We start from the raw sequence: 15815 nt of genomic DNA, 5'->3' as shown, positions 1-15815 counted from the left end.
CACTGACCCAGCTTAATGCAATCAATGTGCAGGGTGTGATTTGATGAAGCAGAGTTACACAAGGTTAAATACTGATTGTATTAATACCTTCAGCATTCAACCATCATCTGCAATTATCTTAAAAGACACTATTTGCAAAAAACATTTGCATTCAGCTCCTACCTAATCCATATCAGAAGGCAAAGGTGAATACATCATCTGAAAGGCCACATTTAACACTTGAGAGACATTAGCCAGAGTCTCATCACCCCTTTTAGAATGCTGTTGTGCTTCTAAGCTTTTGCTATGAGTGGAATACTCAAAAGATGTTCATGGAAGTTCCCAACGGAAACGTATATAAAACATTTTACCCTACTCTTATCTTTGACAATTCTGGCCATCAAAAACACCTTTAAGATTTGTTAGAGCAAGTGTCCATTGCCAGAAACTCTCTAAGACACTGTGGATAATCCACAGTGAGCTGAGGAGCCTTTTCTCAACAGACCTCACTGATGAAAAGGACCCTCACCAGGTAGTTAGAGTGGTAGCTAATGTGTGGGTCTAGGGTAGAAGACATTTGTAAGCAGGAGGGCTAAGAGAAGAAAAGAGTGGGAGTGAGGGAGAAGAAATTGTTTCTGATGTTATTCTTAAATTTAAATCCTACTTTGCTTAAAGGATTAACTGTGGGGTGTCAGATCTTTGGAAAAATATATTCTCTTATGGGGAAGGAACAAGCTACAATCTTTTTTGATTATGTTCTTCATTTGACTTGAGATTTCCTCAATGTTACAATCATTGTTTTATTTTTAAAATCAATCTCTAGGACAGGACATTGAGTGAAAAAATAGAAGGAAACACAGAGGTTTTCAGGCATAATATTTGATGAAAACAGGAAAAATAAAGGGAAAGTAGAATTCCAGAGACTAAACAGGGAAAGAGGATACTCACTTTTAGGAATATTAAGGCTGCATACACATCTGAACAATTACCTGCTCTTTACAATAGAAAGAAAAGAGGAAATGAAGTCTGGCACGACTGGAATGTATTGGGAAGAATTAAATTTTATGTGGTAGGCACTTGACATTGATTACATTTTTTTTTTTTTTTTGGCTGCACCACGAAGCTTGTGGGATCTTAGTTCCTTGACCAGGGATCGAACCCAGACCTGCATCAGTGATAGTGCTTAACCACTGGAAGCCAGGGAACTCCCACTTTGGTGATATGATCCTCCAAACAAAATATTGAAACAAATAATATCTTTGTTTGTCAGCTAGGTATACTAAAACTTAGAGAGTTTAAGCATCTTGCTCCAGATCACACAGCTGGCACATGGAGGGGCCCTGATATGAATCCAGATCAATTGTTGCATGATAGCTAGAAGAAGATGAAATGCACTAGGCATGTGATGGCCACATGATGAAACATCATAATGCTGTTGTTAAAAGAGAGCCAACAGGCCCAAAATGGAGTGACCTGTAAAAAGACTCACATCACCAAATAGAGACTTAATCTAATTGCAGTTTCAGCCTCTCCTAGGAATATAATCTTAATCACTCAGTCTGAAATTTCCTGGTCAACACTAGAAAGGAAATCTACCTGATAGACCTCCCACTGTCCAACAAAGGAAGGTGACCTTGTCTGAACAATCTACTCTTTGCTAGAATAATTTCCCTGTTTTGCTTCCTTCTGCCTATAAAAGTCTTCGCTTTTGTATAGCTCTTTAGAGCTCTCTTCTATTTACCAGATGAGATGTCACCCAATTTATGATTCATTTAATAAAACCAATTAGGACTTTAAAATTTATTCAGTTGAGTTTTTTTTTTAATGCTATGATATGGGTTTGAGCATTATCCTATAAGCCAGCATTAACAGATATAAAATACAAACCACAAATGTGAGCCACATAAATAATTTTAAGTTTTCTGGTAGCCATATTTAAAAAGATAAAAAGAAACTGGTGAAATGTATCTCAATATATTAATATTTATCTCAGTATATACAAAAATTATATATAGTTTACATTCCTTTTATCAGACCAAGTCTCATAAATCTAACACAATTTAATTTCAGCATCTTTCATTTCAGATTAGTTACATTTCAAGTGCTCAATAGCTATACGTGGCTCGTGGTTACTGTATTGGGCAGTGCAGACATAAGCAATATAGGAAGTGACTTGATATGATTTATACTTTAGAAAGACTTGTCAGACAGCACTGTGGAGGATAACTCTGGGGACAGCATGACAGAAGGTAGAGAGATATTTAGGAGTGTAATGGTAATTCTCTCAGTAAGAGATAAAGGACTGAAATCAAGGGTTAACAGAGTGACTAGAGAGGAGGGATATTTTAAAGGTATTAATACAGTCAATCGGACCTGGCTGGAAGTGTGATAACAAGGAGAGAAAGAGAGTCTAGAAGACAAAGGATAAACAGGTTTGGAAAAAAATAGCTTTTTGAGGAATATCTAAGTAGAGAAATCCAGTAAGAAGTTGGATATATGGAGCCTAGGAGTGAAGTCTAGACTGGAGCTAAAAATGAGAGTGTCATTGGAAGATGGGTGAGATGACCCTGAGACAATGTATGAGAAGAAGGGGCATAGAATATATTTTCTGAGGATCTCAATTTTTAAAAGGCAGTAAGGGGAAAAGAAGATATGGAAGGAGTTTTTAGATACAGAAGTACAACCAGAAGAGAACCAAAGTACAACTAAATTTCATGTATCCTTATAAAAGCAGTCATGATGAAGGCTATGTAAAAAGATGAATACATGTATATGAGTAAAGACAACAGAATACCAAACAGTATGTATTTATCATTTAACATAAATGATGAGCAAACATGAAAAAAGTTTATAACATGATGATATTATGGATAGCATGTCACTAAAATTCTTTAATGCTATTATATTGTTTATGGACTAAAAAGATAGAAAGAACAAATATGACATAAAGTATGCTGCTACTGCTGCTGCTGCTAAGTCACTTCAGTCGTGTCCGACTCTGTGTGACCCCATAGACGGAAGCCCACCAGGCTCCCCCGTCCCTGGGATTCTCCAGGCAAGAGACATAAAGTATAGAGGAATTACAAATAAATCCCTGTGCTTAATTTAGTGGTTGCCACCTGACAACATTTAACAGAATGTTATGTAAGATCACCATTCCTCAACTTTTTTCCCCCATTTTTGTTCCCTCCTCCCCTAAAGGAGCCTTGTTAGATATCTTTTTCCTAATCCCCCCATATTAAAATTTAGTATCACAGATATAACTATATATCTGCTTATGTACTGTGGACCTTTGGAAAGTCACAGACCATTGTAATATCTAAGATTTTTCTCCTCCCACCTCTCCAATAACCAATTTTGATTCCCATGAGGGTGATATAGCTCTTGCTGAGAAGGCATATGCTAGATGATTCTGTTAGGGGAAAAAAAAAGAAGAAAATGATGCCAGGTCTTGGTAAACCTCAGTAATGCCTTTGAGGAAAGAAATATAAGTTTCAAACCACTAGTCCACCATTACTTTTTTGTTTGCTTCATGATAACTTTCAAAGGAACTGAGAGATTTTCATGAAATGTTCAAGCCTAAGGAGTAAAGGTTTTATAAATATATTATAGATTTGTCTTCCTCAAACAAAATGAAAGTCAACATGATCATTTGAAAGATATGCTTCATTTCAAATAAATTTCAGCAAAATTTGGTCCACGATCAAACTGTGTGAGGTTGACAGTTCACTTAGATTTTCCAAGTTCACAGAACTACTCATTCTTACTTAGATGTGATTAGCAGTGAGTAACTGTTTTGACTTTTTAATTTTTTGGTTTATGATATCAAACTCAGAGTAAAAAATCTTTTAAGTGTTTTAGTTATCACTGAAAAGAAAAATAGCCTTATTGAATTACATAGAAAAATGTGTTTTCTTACAAATTACAATTCCTATTTTACTGAGTGAAAGAATATTAAGGAGAAATTTGGTAATGCCTTTTAGCCAGTAAAATGGTAATATACGGGCATGTCTGAGAAATAATAATTCAGAGGTGACTTTTTAATCTTTCATCCTGAAATTAGATCACAGACTGTGTTAAGGAGCCAGGAGAGCTGCATGTAATACAGTGGGCTCTGTGTGAGCTACTTATCTTTGGGTAAAATAAAAGGCACGGGTTATATCTTCTATATCATGTTTCTCACAGTGTTGGCCATTCTGTAGATGCTGAATGCCCACTGATTTCCATTTTCAGCATCACTACTTACCTGTGTGTGTTGACTCAATTTCCCCAGAACAATCTGAAGATACCACAGATTAAAATCAGCAGTAGGTCAAGAAATGAACTCTACTATACCTTTATGTAAGACTGTCTGCCAATGGCCAGCACAAACTTATTCAGAGGTAATGCCCTATGAATTTCTCACATTCGCGCACATTTTGTGGGCACAGGATTGATGACTATTGTTCTGGACTATCGTTTCAAGGATGTTTTTACAGTCAACAGCCTTGAAGATACAATGTCTTCCTCCAGAGCAGAGGGTAGGCTTACTTTGAAGACAGATTATATCTCCTTCTAGGGCAGATGTCAGACTAGTTTGCTTTCAACCCACTATACAAGATTTGGATTCTTTTAAGTATGGGTTCCTCAGATGTGACACAAACCCACTATGTGCCTAGTACCCACCTGGGCCCACCTTGGCATCACCCTGTGCGAGCTGGAGGGCAAGGGAAAGCAATTTGAACATGAAGCTCACACTGCTCTCTGTGCTGTGAACAACAGACTTCTTTGTCTCTGACCCAGGAATCTTGTGTCTTCTGCCAGCTCCCCTGGAACTTTGGCAGCTGACTTGTTAGCATGCAAGTAGAGTAAAATCTCTGACCCTTTACAATTTTTGAAAATACTTTTGCACTCTCCTTCTTTTTATCAAACATTATTAATTAGACTAGCTATCCCTTATTTCTCTAGGAACCAAAATACCTAGTGCCTTGGACTTTTCTATTAACTAAGACCCAAGTCTAGTTCATTATTCCTCAAAAATGACTAAAGTGAAGTCACTACTATAAAAATCACTTCCTAAGATCCTAACAGTCTGGAAATAAAATGGCTTCTATATTCACCACTATTGTCTCCCTGAATTTTCTCAATGATATAATTAAGGCTTTCTGGAAAAGCTGAGCATATTGAAGTTGAAGAAGTTGTCATCAACCAACAAAAATGAACCAAAAGTCAATAAGGTGACCCAAAAGAAGCAAAAGGCTTATTAATGAGGGTAGGACCCTACTGTGAAATAATACTAGGTAGATTAAATAATTAAAAAAAAATAAAACTATGTTCTCTGTGGGCTCAAAGAGTTGGGGGAAGAATGATGGACGAATAAGGACTTAGGTTAAGCCTCAGAAAAAATTATACTTGAAAGGTTGAAAATGATCAGTTTAAAGAGACTAAAATCCAGATCTTTAAAATTTTTTTAATTTATTTAACTGTAAGTTTGCTTTCTATGTCTGTGTGTCTATTTCTGTTTTATAAATAAGTTCATTTGTATCATTTTTTGTAGAATCCACATATAAGTGATATCATTTATCTTTCTCTGTCGGGCTTACTTCACTTAATATGATAATCTCTAGGTCTACCCATGTTGCTGCAAGTGGCATGATTTCATTCTTTTTTTATGACTAATATTCCATCATGCACACACACACACACACACACCCCTCACATCTTCTTTACCCATTCATCCATCAATGGATATTTAGATTGCTTCCATGTCTTGGCTAATGTAAACACTGCTGCTATGAACATTGTCTTTTTGTGTTATACTTTTCTCAGGGTATATGCCCAGTAGTGGGATTGCTGGGTTATATGGTAGTTCTATGTTTGTTTTTTTAAGAAACCTCCATATGGTTTTCCAATTTACATTCTCACCAACAGTGTAAGAGGGTTCCCTTTTCTCCATTCCCTCTCCAGCATTTATTGTTTGGAGGCACTCTAATGATGGCCATTCTGACCAGTGTGAAATGTTACCTCATTGCAGTTTTGTAAAATCTAGATATATTAACTCCTCATGTTCACACACACGGTAACTTGCTTCCTCTCTCTGAATGTATGTGTGTCTGTATATAAACTTACATGTGTTGTAATGCACAGATTTTGCATACAGTTTGATGAATTTTGACAAGTGTTTATACCCATTGTAACCACCAGAGTTAAGATACTGAATGTTTCCATCACCCCCAGAAAGTTCCCTCTTGCCTCCACCACTCCACCACCTTTATTAGTTTTGCCTGCTCATGTCATATAATGTTAAAAGGATAAAATGTGTTGAGGTAGTTTTGAATCAATATAGGTACCTGAAAGCAAAAATACATGGAGTACATAATAAACCATGAGGAGAGCAACATCAGAGCAATTTTTCAAAGAGCCTCGGGTATCAAAGTAAGTTTGAACATGATGAGAGGGCTTCTAAAGAGCAATTGGTAGATCTTCAGGAAGATGATGACATGATAAAGGTGACATTTAAGATTGGCCTCACAGTATTATGCAAAATAGGCCAGAGTGAGTGAGAAATTCTACAAAGAATACCATTGAATTTGCAGTGACAAGTATTGTTCTGCATATAACCCTGAGCAAAGCAGGATGCTCAATTTTAGTATTATTGGTAAAAGACTGAATAGAACAGTAAAACTGGTTTTGTGAGCAAGGTCATAAGCAGTGGCAAATGGAGGCTGACAGTGTAAGAAGGCAATGATGAGTGGAAAACAAGAAAAATCAGTGTTAGATTCAATCTTTTTCACACCATCTATTATAGGCCAGATTAAGATGTATGGATTTGTAGATGACACAAAATTAGAAGACTGCTCACTTATCAAAAAAGGGAAACAAAATTCCTTCTCTGGGATCTGAAAAAAATGAAGGTCTGGGGCTGACAAATAGCTCTTAAAATTCAAAAAAATAAGAAGTAATACATGACAAAAACCTGAACAACTTGTATGGCAGTCCACAGCATCTAGAAAGACTGTCTGACGGGATGTTTTTGTTAGTTTGCAGTTTAATTGGAAGTGAGTGAAGAATGGAGATAATGTTGACTTGGAAAACTAACAGATGGTAACTAAGATAATAGTCTCTGAAGTTATTTAGGGCCATGAAAACTGTTTAAGAAAATCAAGATATTATTCCATAGAGATTAAAAGAGGGCATAAATAGAATGTAGAAAGTTCTGAGGGAAATAATGATGGCAGATGTTCTGTACAAAAGAAGAAAACGTTCAAGAGGGAAAAGAGGACACAGGAGCTTAGAAGAAATTACTAGAAACCACAGGATGAGCTAGGGGCAGAGTAGTAATTACATTATGCAGCAGTTGAAGATTTGTAAAACAAAACAGAAAAACATCCTCCCAGGTTGAGGCTTTGCACAGTGGTATGTACCAAAAAGCAAAATTAATCTCAGAGCAATTAAAGTTAAAACTATAGGGGAAAATGTTGGTTAGAGAATTCACTCATTCTGTTATTTCATCTCTTTGCCCAAGCAGGTAATGAATAGTTTCTTACAGTGACAGAGATCATCAGATTCAGATAAATTTCATAGTGAATGCTGCTGTTCCTTACCAATTTTAATTGAAAGTTATAAGTACATTGTGTCATGGAATAAATATTATTTTAGGGGGTCACAAGCTAAATGGATATTCCATTCCAAAGTGATGAGCAGTAAAGGATAAAGGGATTTATCCCCAAATATCTATGTGGCAGGTGCTACCTTAAAGTTTGTCACACTAACTAAATTGGTGAGTTCAATTTCCCTAATATATTTGCAATTCAAAAAGTTGCCAGTTAACACACTTGAATGGATTTCTACTGGTAGTTTCAGTGAAGGATCTTTTATGGCCAGAGGCACCTTTTGGGCAGTCTGCCCGAGGTAAGGCAGCTTGATAGTAAGTAGTAGTTAAAAAGTAATGGTTATGAATCTTGATTTTTTTTCCCCAGTTACCTACATGCTAGAAGACTGGGAGAAAAAAATTACACATTCTATAAATAAGCAAATACCCAATAAACCTTAATGTTAATGAGTACCAGAAAACCACTGCTGATGACTCTGGTAAAATATCTCACATTTGATATTTTAAATAATTAATATTTCAAAGAGACCTTTGAAATACTCTGTTTTATCAGAACCAATCATTTACTAAGGGTATGGAACATTTGTGAAAGGAGAACTAAGCAAAAACAAACTTGGAAAAAGAATAACTCCATTCAAAATTATCCAGCAAAGTAAATCTCAGTGACTTTCTAAAAAGAAAATAACAAAGATGCTTTTGGATATAGACATAGTACTAATATTTGCCATTTATTGAGAGTTTATAATATGTCAGGCCCTGTTCTAAGGGATGTACACTGGATCTCTATACCAACCCATTTTTCAGGCAATAAAACTGAGGCATATTTAGGTAAGTAAGTCGTTCAAGGTGGCAAAGTTGGGAGGTGACAGAACCAACCTCAGACCCTTGGAAGCATGTCTCTAGAGCAGGAGTAGGCAAATTATAGCCTCAGTGGTCAAACCAGCCTACCACTTGTGTTTGTACAGTCCACAACATAAGAATGGTTCTCACACATTAAATTTTTTTTAATTGAAAAAGAATAATCTTTCATACTACATGAAAATTACCCCAAATTAAAATTTCAGTCCATAACTTTTATTGGAACATAGTCATGCCATTTCATGATGTACTGGTCCATGGCTGCTTTCAAGCTGTAACAGCAGACATAAGTAGCTGTGATGGAAATTTTTTGGTCTTCGAGGTCTAAAATATTTATTTACTGGCCTTTTACACAATAAATTTGCTGGCCACTGCTCTAGAGCACACACTGTCAACATCAGTGTTATGTTACATCCAGACACCTGTGGAACTCACAATCTCTGAGTTGCTGAAGGAGCTTGGCAACCTCCGTGTCAGTGAAATAGGGCTCAATTATGGGTGGAAGATGGGAAAGAATACCAGAAGTTAATGTCTGCCTATTTGAAACTGAGATGCCTCTACTTAGAAGTACAAAGCCAAGAATGACACAGAATCATTCATGAAGCAACAATTATACATACACTTCTATGTGGATTTACATTTAAGAGACCTTGAAAGAGAAGAAAGTTGTTTTCTGCTTTTTTTTCCAGAGGCAACGAAACACCTGCTTTCTAAGCTTTTTGTTTTGTTTTGTTTTATGTTTAAAAATTAATTTATTTTAATTGGAGGCTAATTACTTTACATTATTGTGGTGCTTTTTGTCATACATTGACATGAATCAGCCACGGGTATACCTGTGTCTCCCCATCATAAACCCCGACCCCATCCCTCTGGGTTGTCCCAGAGCACTGGCTTTGAGTACTATGCTTCATGCATTGAACTTGCACTTGATTTTCTATCTGAGAACCAGCCTCTGACTGACAGGGAGTAAATTCAGCTCTGTTATAGAACACATAGCTCCTTACCTACTGGACTGTCATATCAGAACACAATACCGTGTAATGAATCTAACTATCTACATAAGAAATACAAATACAACCATAGTGGTGGAGAGAAGGGAAGGGATAGTTTAAGCTTCCAGAGCACCATCATGAGGTCACATGTATACTTGTATCTTCCTTGGTTCCTAGCACAAGCACCAGGTAAGGGAAGGATGGAAGTAATTTTTCAAGAACAGCCCTCATATCAGGTAGTTTTAACAAAAGTCACACATTACAGCAACAACGGCAGGCCACCACCAGGTATAAAAATATGCATGAGGGAACTGGTACTCTATGTTGCTGATGGCTGGAATACAGGAAACAAGTTGACAATTCACCCATTGTTAGACCAACTTTTGAATTATTCTTTCTCTGCTTACCAGACTCTAGAGTAAGTCAACTCTCCTGCCAGAAAGGTAATGACAACTTCACCTCACTTTTGCACAGGCAGTTAAATGTTGGTTATCTACTTAACTGTTGGTTATCTATTTTTCAAGTGCAAGGAGTCTTGCGTGTGTGTGTGTGTGTTTCTGATCATGTCATTTTTTTTAATGCATAGAGTAAAGATTGCTGTAAACTGATTTGTTCTTATTACAACTACCACTTTCAAATTGAAGAGTGTATATCTTGCTTTAACATGATGATATTATATACTTTTGCTTTTTTTAAAAAATAAAAATCAGTTTGAAAAAAAGCCATGTACAATCAACTAGTTTACTGAACAGTCTTAACTTGGTAAAGACATAAATATAAAACTGTTTTTCATTTTCTTCACCACTGTTCCCAACATCAAATTTCTCTTTCATGCCCCTTAATGGTATCTTAGGAATGTTCTGTAATTTTCTGGTTGTAATTGAAATACTGATCTTATGTTTGTTTCAAGGCATTTCCTTCCCCCATTGTTGGCTAGTCTCTTGGGCCCGGGTAACTGAAAGCAAGAATGGGTGGCATAATCTGTTTGCCCTCTCACACCCCAGCCTCTTTCATGGAAGAATTTGACCCCCAGTGGGCTGGGGAAGGGAGGAAGAAAAAAGAAAAGAGGAAACATTATAATTCTCTTAAAAAAAATTTTTTTTTGATGTGAACCATTTTTGTAAAGCCTTTACTGAATTTGTTAAAATATTGTTACTGTTTTATGTTTTTGTTTTTTCTGGCCATGAAGCATGTGGGATCTTAGCCCCCAGACCAGGGATTAAACCCACACCCCCTTCACTGCAAGGCAAAGTTTTGACTACTGGACCACCAGGGAAGTCCCTGTTATAATTCTCTTGATGAATGTGTTAGACGGGTTACAAGGGACAAAAGTAGGAATTTAGTGTAAGCATGTATGCAGAAGTAGTAGGAATAGGAAACAGGCTTCAGCAGATACATAGTCAGGTGAGATTCCCAAAGAAGTAAAATACTACATGACCCAGCAGGGCCAATTCTGGTCATATATCAGGAGAAAACAATAATTAAAAAAGAGACATTCTCCCCTACATTCACAGCAGCACTGTTCACAACAGCCAAGACATGGAAACAATGTAAATGCTCAACATATGAATGGATAAAGAAGATGTGGTACATGTATACAATGGAATACTACTCAGCAATAAAAGAAACAAAATAATGCCATCAGCAGCAACGTGGATGGACCTAGAAAATATGATACTAAGTGAAGTAAATCAGAAAGAAAAAAACAAAACCATTGTATGATAGCACTTATAAGTGAAATCTAAAATATGGCACAAATGAACTCTACTACAAAACAGAGACAAGCAGACATAGAGAACAGACTTATAGTTGCTAAGGGAGGGATAGATTGGGAGTTTGGGATTAGCAGATGCAAACTATTACATATATATAATGGATAAACAACAAGATCCTATGGTATGGCACAGGGAAATATATTTAATATCTTGTGATGAACTATAATGGAAAAAATATGAATATATATATATATATATATACACACACATACATATAAATGAGTCACTTGGCTGTCACAAAGGGCTTTCCTTGTGGCTCAGCTGATAAAGAATCTGCCTGCAATGCGGGAGACCTGGGTTTGATCACTGGGTTGTGAAGATCCCCTGGGGAAGGGAAAGGCTACCCACTCCAGTATTCTGGCCTGGAGAATTCCATGGACTGTACAGGCATGGGGTCACAAAGAGTCAGACACAACTGAGCGACTTTCACTTTTCACTTGCTGTACAGCAGATATTAACACAACATTGTAAGTCAACTATACTTCAATAAGAGAGAAAAAAGATACATGGATACATGTATATATGTATGGCTGGGTTGCTTTGCTGTGCACGTAAAGCTATCACACCACTGTTAATTGGCTATGCTGCTGCTGCTGCTAAGTCGCTATTGGCTGTACTCCAATATAAAATAAAAAGATTAAATAATAAAAAAAAGACACAACCTTGACTGTAATCCTCCAGCCACAACAATAGCCCTAGTCATCCATTAATGTCATTATTTCAGTACTTTGATGTTCATTCTCACCTACCATGTGAGCCAAATCTTAGTATTTGTTTTTATTTCCTCTTCTACCATTTTCTTTTTTTTGGCAAAGTAATGTCTCAGTTTTTTATTTATTTTTATTGGAGGCTAATTATTTTACAATATTATATGTGTTGGTTTTGCCATACATTGACATGAATCTGCCCTGGGTGTATATGAGTTCCCCCTCCTGAACCCCCCTCCCACCTCCCTCCTCCCCTTATCCTCCCTCTGGGTCATCCCCACACACCAGCCCCGAGCATCCTCTTCAACCATTTTCAAACTATTTCTCCATCTTTGGGTCTTTGAGTCCAAACTCCCCAAGAAAAAGAAGCAAATTGATTGAACCAGGATAGACCAGCCTTTGGGGAAGAGTGTTCATGACAAGCTATTTCTTATGAAATAGACAAGGCTACAGATAACTATCCTTGGGTCAAGAATCAATCTCTGGCCCATTTTGAAGGCAGGGGACGATTGCATGACACAAAGCATGGTCAGCATTAAGAAGCTGCTGATTACCACTTGCCTTAGAAAAGGAGCTAAAGGTATGTACTTCTGATATGCATTATCATAACTCAATAGTGTAATTTACATGGATGTTTCAAAATGGGAAAGGGAAGGATTTACCTTTAAGCCTTGATCTAAATCCCTTAATAATTCCTTAAGAGGAATTCAATAATCTGCTCCAGAAGACAGCCAGTATGACTCTGAGCATGGCTGGATTCTTTCTCAGTCAACTAGAATGGATTTATACTTCTAGCAATCTCACTCCTGTCTCCTAATGGAATTGAAACAAGTTGCTGAAAAATAATTATTTAGAAAGCAGAACTGTCACAGGATGGTTTTTCATGGACTTCGGGAAGTGATATCAGTTTCAAAGCGTCTAGTTCTCTTCTGTGATAGAGACAACTTAATTTACAACCTCACTATTTACTTGCATTCCCATTTCAAGGACAAACCATCAGCGACTCCCAAACAATCTTATTTATAAAATTTCCTATCATCTCAGACTTCATGTGTTTCAGATAGATGGAATTACCCAAAGATTCCCCTATCTAATCACAGCCCTATCGACTAAACTCAATTTTCTCTCTCTCTCTCTTCTTTTAATTATTCCCCAGGCTTAGAACCTTTGAAAGATCTTTAGTATTTTTTTCTTCATCTCCAAAGTCAAATAGTGACTAACCTATAGCACATTGTCACTGGCAATACAGAGTCTCCTCCTCAAGTCTAACACATATCCCTTAACCTGGATAATCCACATGAATCAACTTGCTGAATTTTGTTTCCAGTCTCTCCTACAACTAAACTATAACTTTCATCACATTATCCTCTTTTCTAAGATTCAAGGCTCATCTGTTCCAATCCAAACTCCAATGGTCTCACTAATTATTTCCAGATTTTTCTTTGGCTTCTCCAATCACACCAGCTAAGCTACCTCTCCTTATCATTTCCTACAAATCCTAAGGTCTTCCCTCATGTTCCTAAATTAAGAAATAAAAGATTAATGTCAATTCGAAAGAAAAAAGCAAATAACAACAAAAGACAGACACTTTATACTTTCGAGTTTAAATGGATATAACTTTTAGAAAGATTAATAAATGAATATATTTTAGCTCACCAGATCTATTCAAGGGGTCAAAGTCCTAGACTAAGCGCTTTGGAAACATAAAGGGCCTAAATTCAGGTAATTTAGGCAATTTATACAAAATACACATTAACAATATCTTGCTCTGTTAAATAATTAAAATTTAGATAGAACTTAATTATATGCTTTACTAAATAAAAGGAAGCTGGTCTCCAATAGAAAAAAAATTTAATTTCAAAATAAATAACTCCCTAAGGCAGATAGTCACAGCAAATTTAACATACTGCTACTACCATTTAATTGAATTCAACTATTAAATTAAAAAATAACACATATGCAAAATAATAAGGCAATTGTATATTAGGTGGTATTGCCTTTTCGTGTTTCAGTCAAGGGAACAGTGATTAACTTCTTCATTACTTTATAATGTTTATCAGGGAAAAAATAGCTCTTCAAATTTTCTATAATTGAAACCCACAGAGCTCCTAAGAACACGGGGCAATAAAGCATAGGGTGCTTCATTAGAGGAATTCTATAATTACAGATTACTGAGTAAATAATATGGATGCCATTGAATTACATGGAAGTCGATCAGTTAGTAGAAAATGGCATAAAATTCCAAAATTAGGCACCAATACCTCAGAGATATAATTATGTCGATTTCTGAACATTATGTAGTTCTTTTAAAATAAAGTCATAGATGATAATTATGCTTAAATAACCCACTGAAAGCTGGCAAAACCAGAGAAAATACTGGCATTTAAAGATTGTTATTCCTTGGAGCTTAACTTCATGAGTGCTTTATTTTGATGTGTCTATTTGACCTCTGCATTTCTTTGATTTTCACTTTTACATAAAAAAAAAAAAAAACTTCCATGGCTTATATTATATACTATTTTATGAAGTAACTGTATTACTATCTAGCTACTGTTGTGTAACTACTGTTTGTGAATACTGTTATATTTTTATTAAAATGGATAGAGCTGGGTTCAGAGACAGACTTGCAAATATGCACCTAATTTCTTACTTGGGATTAAGTAGAAAAGATTTACAACTTCAAATTTGTTTCAACCATGTCTCTTAGGATAGCAGTCTCCAAAGAGGAAAGCAGGGAGGACTTAGACACAGTATGCTTCACTCATAACCCCAGCACATTTCTTATTTGGCTTTTAATTCATTCTTTCAAGCTATAAACATGTGACCATTCGGCACTTACTCAGTGGACAGCACTCTACAGAACAGGGAATTATAAAGCATTCTTCTAAGAAACATTGCCACAAATAGATCAATTATGTATTTCTTTCACTATGTAATCTTATTTGGAAATTGAGAGAATTTTTAATAAAGAGCCTTGCTTAACAAACTGAATACCAATGAAACACTTTAAAAATCGCTACTTTTTAAAAATATATATGAAGAACAGAAGGAAAAATACTGCAGACTTTTGGCTCTTAGAAAGATAATTTAATGCAACACTCTAATTTTTACATTATAATTTGGGCATGGCTCAAGTGTTTGCATAAGCCAAGATTCTACCGTTTAGAAAGGCAAGTTATTTTTGTATAGTCTGTGCACTGATCAGTTACCTCAGATAAATACGTTATGAAGGGAGAAACTGCTGATTTTAATGAAGGATATTAAAAAGATTGTTTATTTTCCTTCTCCACTAAGCAGTAATAATTTTTAATATTGTTAATCATTTTCCTTCTTTTGAATAAGTTAAAAAAAAGAGATTAATACCAAATATGTGTTATTCTTCAAAAGTGGGGTTAAAAAGTGGTATCTTCCAAAATGATAGAGAGTGAGGAAGTCACTAAATACTCCTTGGCAAAGATTTAGGACCAGGTAATATTCTGTTCTTTTCATGATTTGCTCACCTAAACTCATCAGTGAAATCTTTACATACTATCTGATTTCATTCGACAGTTTATTTCCTATTTATAGCCTATATCAAGAGGGGGAAATTGTAGTCCACAAAGAAATGATAAGGACAATTTTTCACTCAGCACTTCCATGGCAGTTGGTGATTTTCAGTAAAAGGGAAATTTATCCTCATCCTTTAGCAGGAATCCACAACTTATGCTTTTACAATGTATGGAATCCTGGGTGTTAGAGAACACTTGGATTTTCCACTTCAGGAAAAAGGAAGGAAAAAAAGGTTCCATGATTTCTTTAAAGCAATTACCTGCCTTCTGAAGCTTTAAAAATGCCATTATATTTGTTTTATTAACTAAGTGTTCACATTAGCACTGTCTGAACAAAGAAGTATACTCAAGAGAATCTATCCAGT

At 35.9% G+C, this 15815-nt stretch overlaps 1 protein-coding gene across 9 annotated transcripts in view; it reads right to left on the bottom strand.

Moving 5' to 3' along the window:
- Positions 1-15815, bottom strand: part of DIAPH2 (diaphanous related formin 2) — a 1076961-nt gene that overhangs the window by 212637 nt on the left and 848509 nt on the right. The window lies entirely within an intron of this gene.

This window comes from Moschus berezovskii, chromosome X, assembly GCF_049115385.1.
Source record: "Moschus berezovskii isolate FMDL1 chromosome X, NW_MosBer_1.0, whole genome shotgun sequence".
NCBI lineage: Eukaryota > Metazoa > Chordata > Mammalia > Artiodactyla > Moschidae > Moschus > Moschus berezovskii.
Note: the sequence above shows the minus strand (reverse complement) of the source record. Positions and strands in the feature narration are given on the sequence as shown.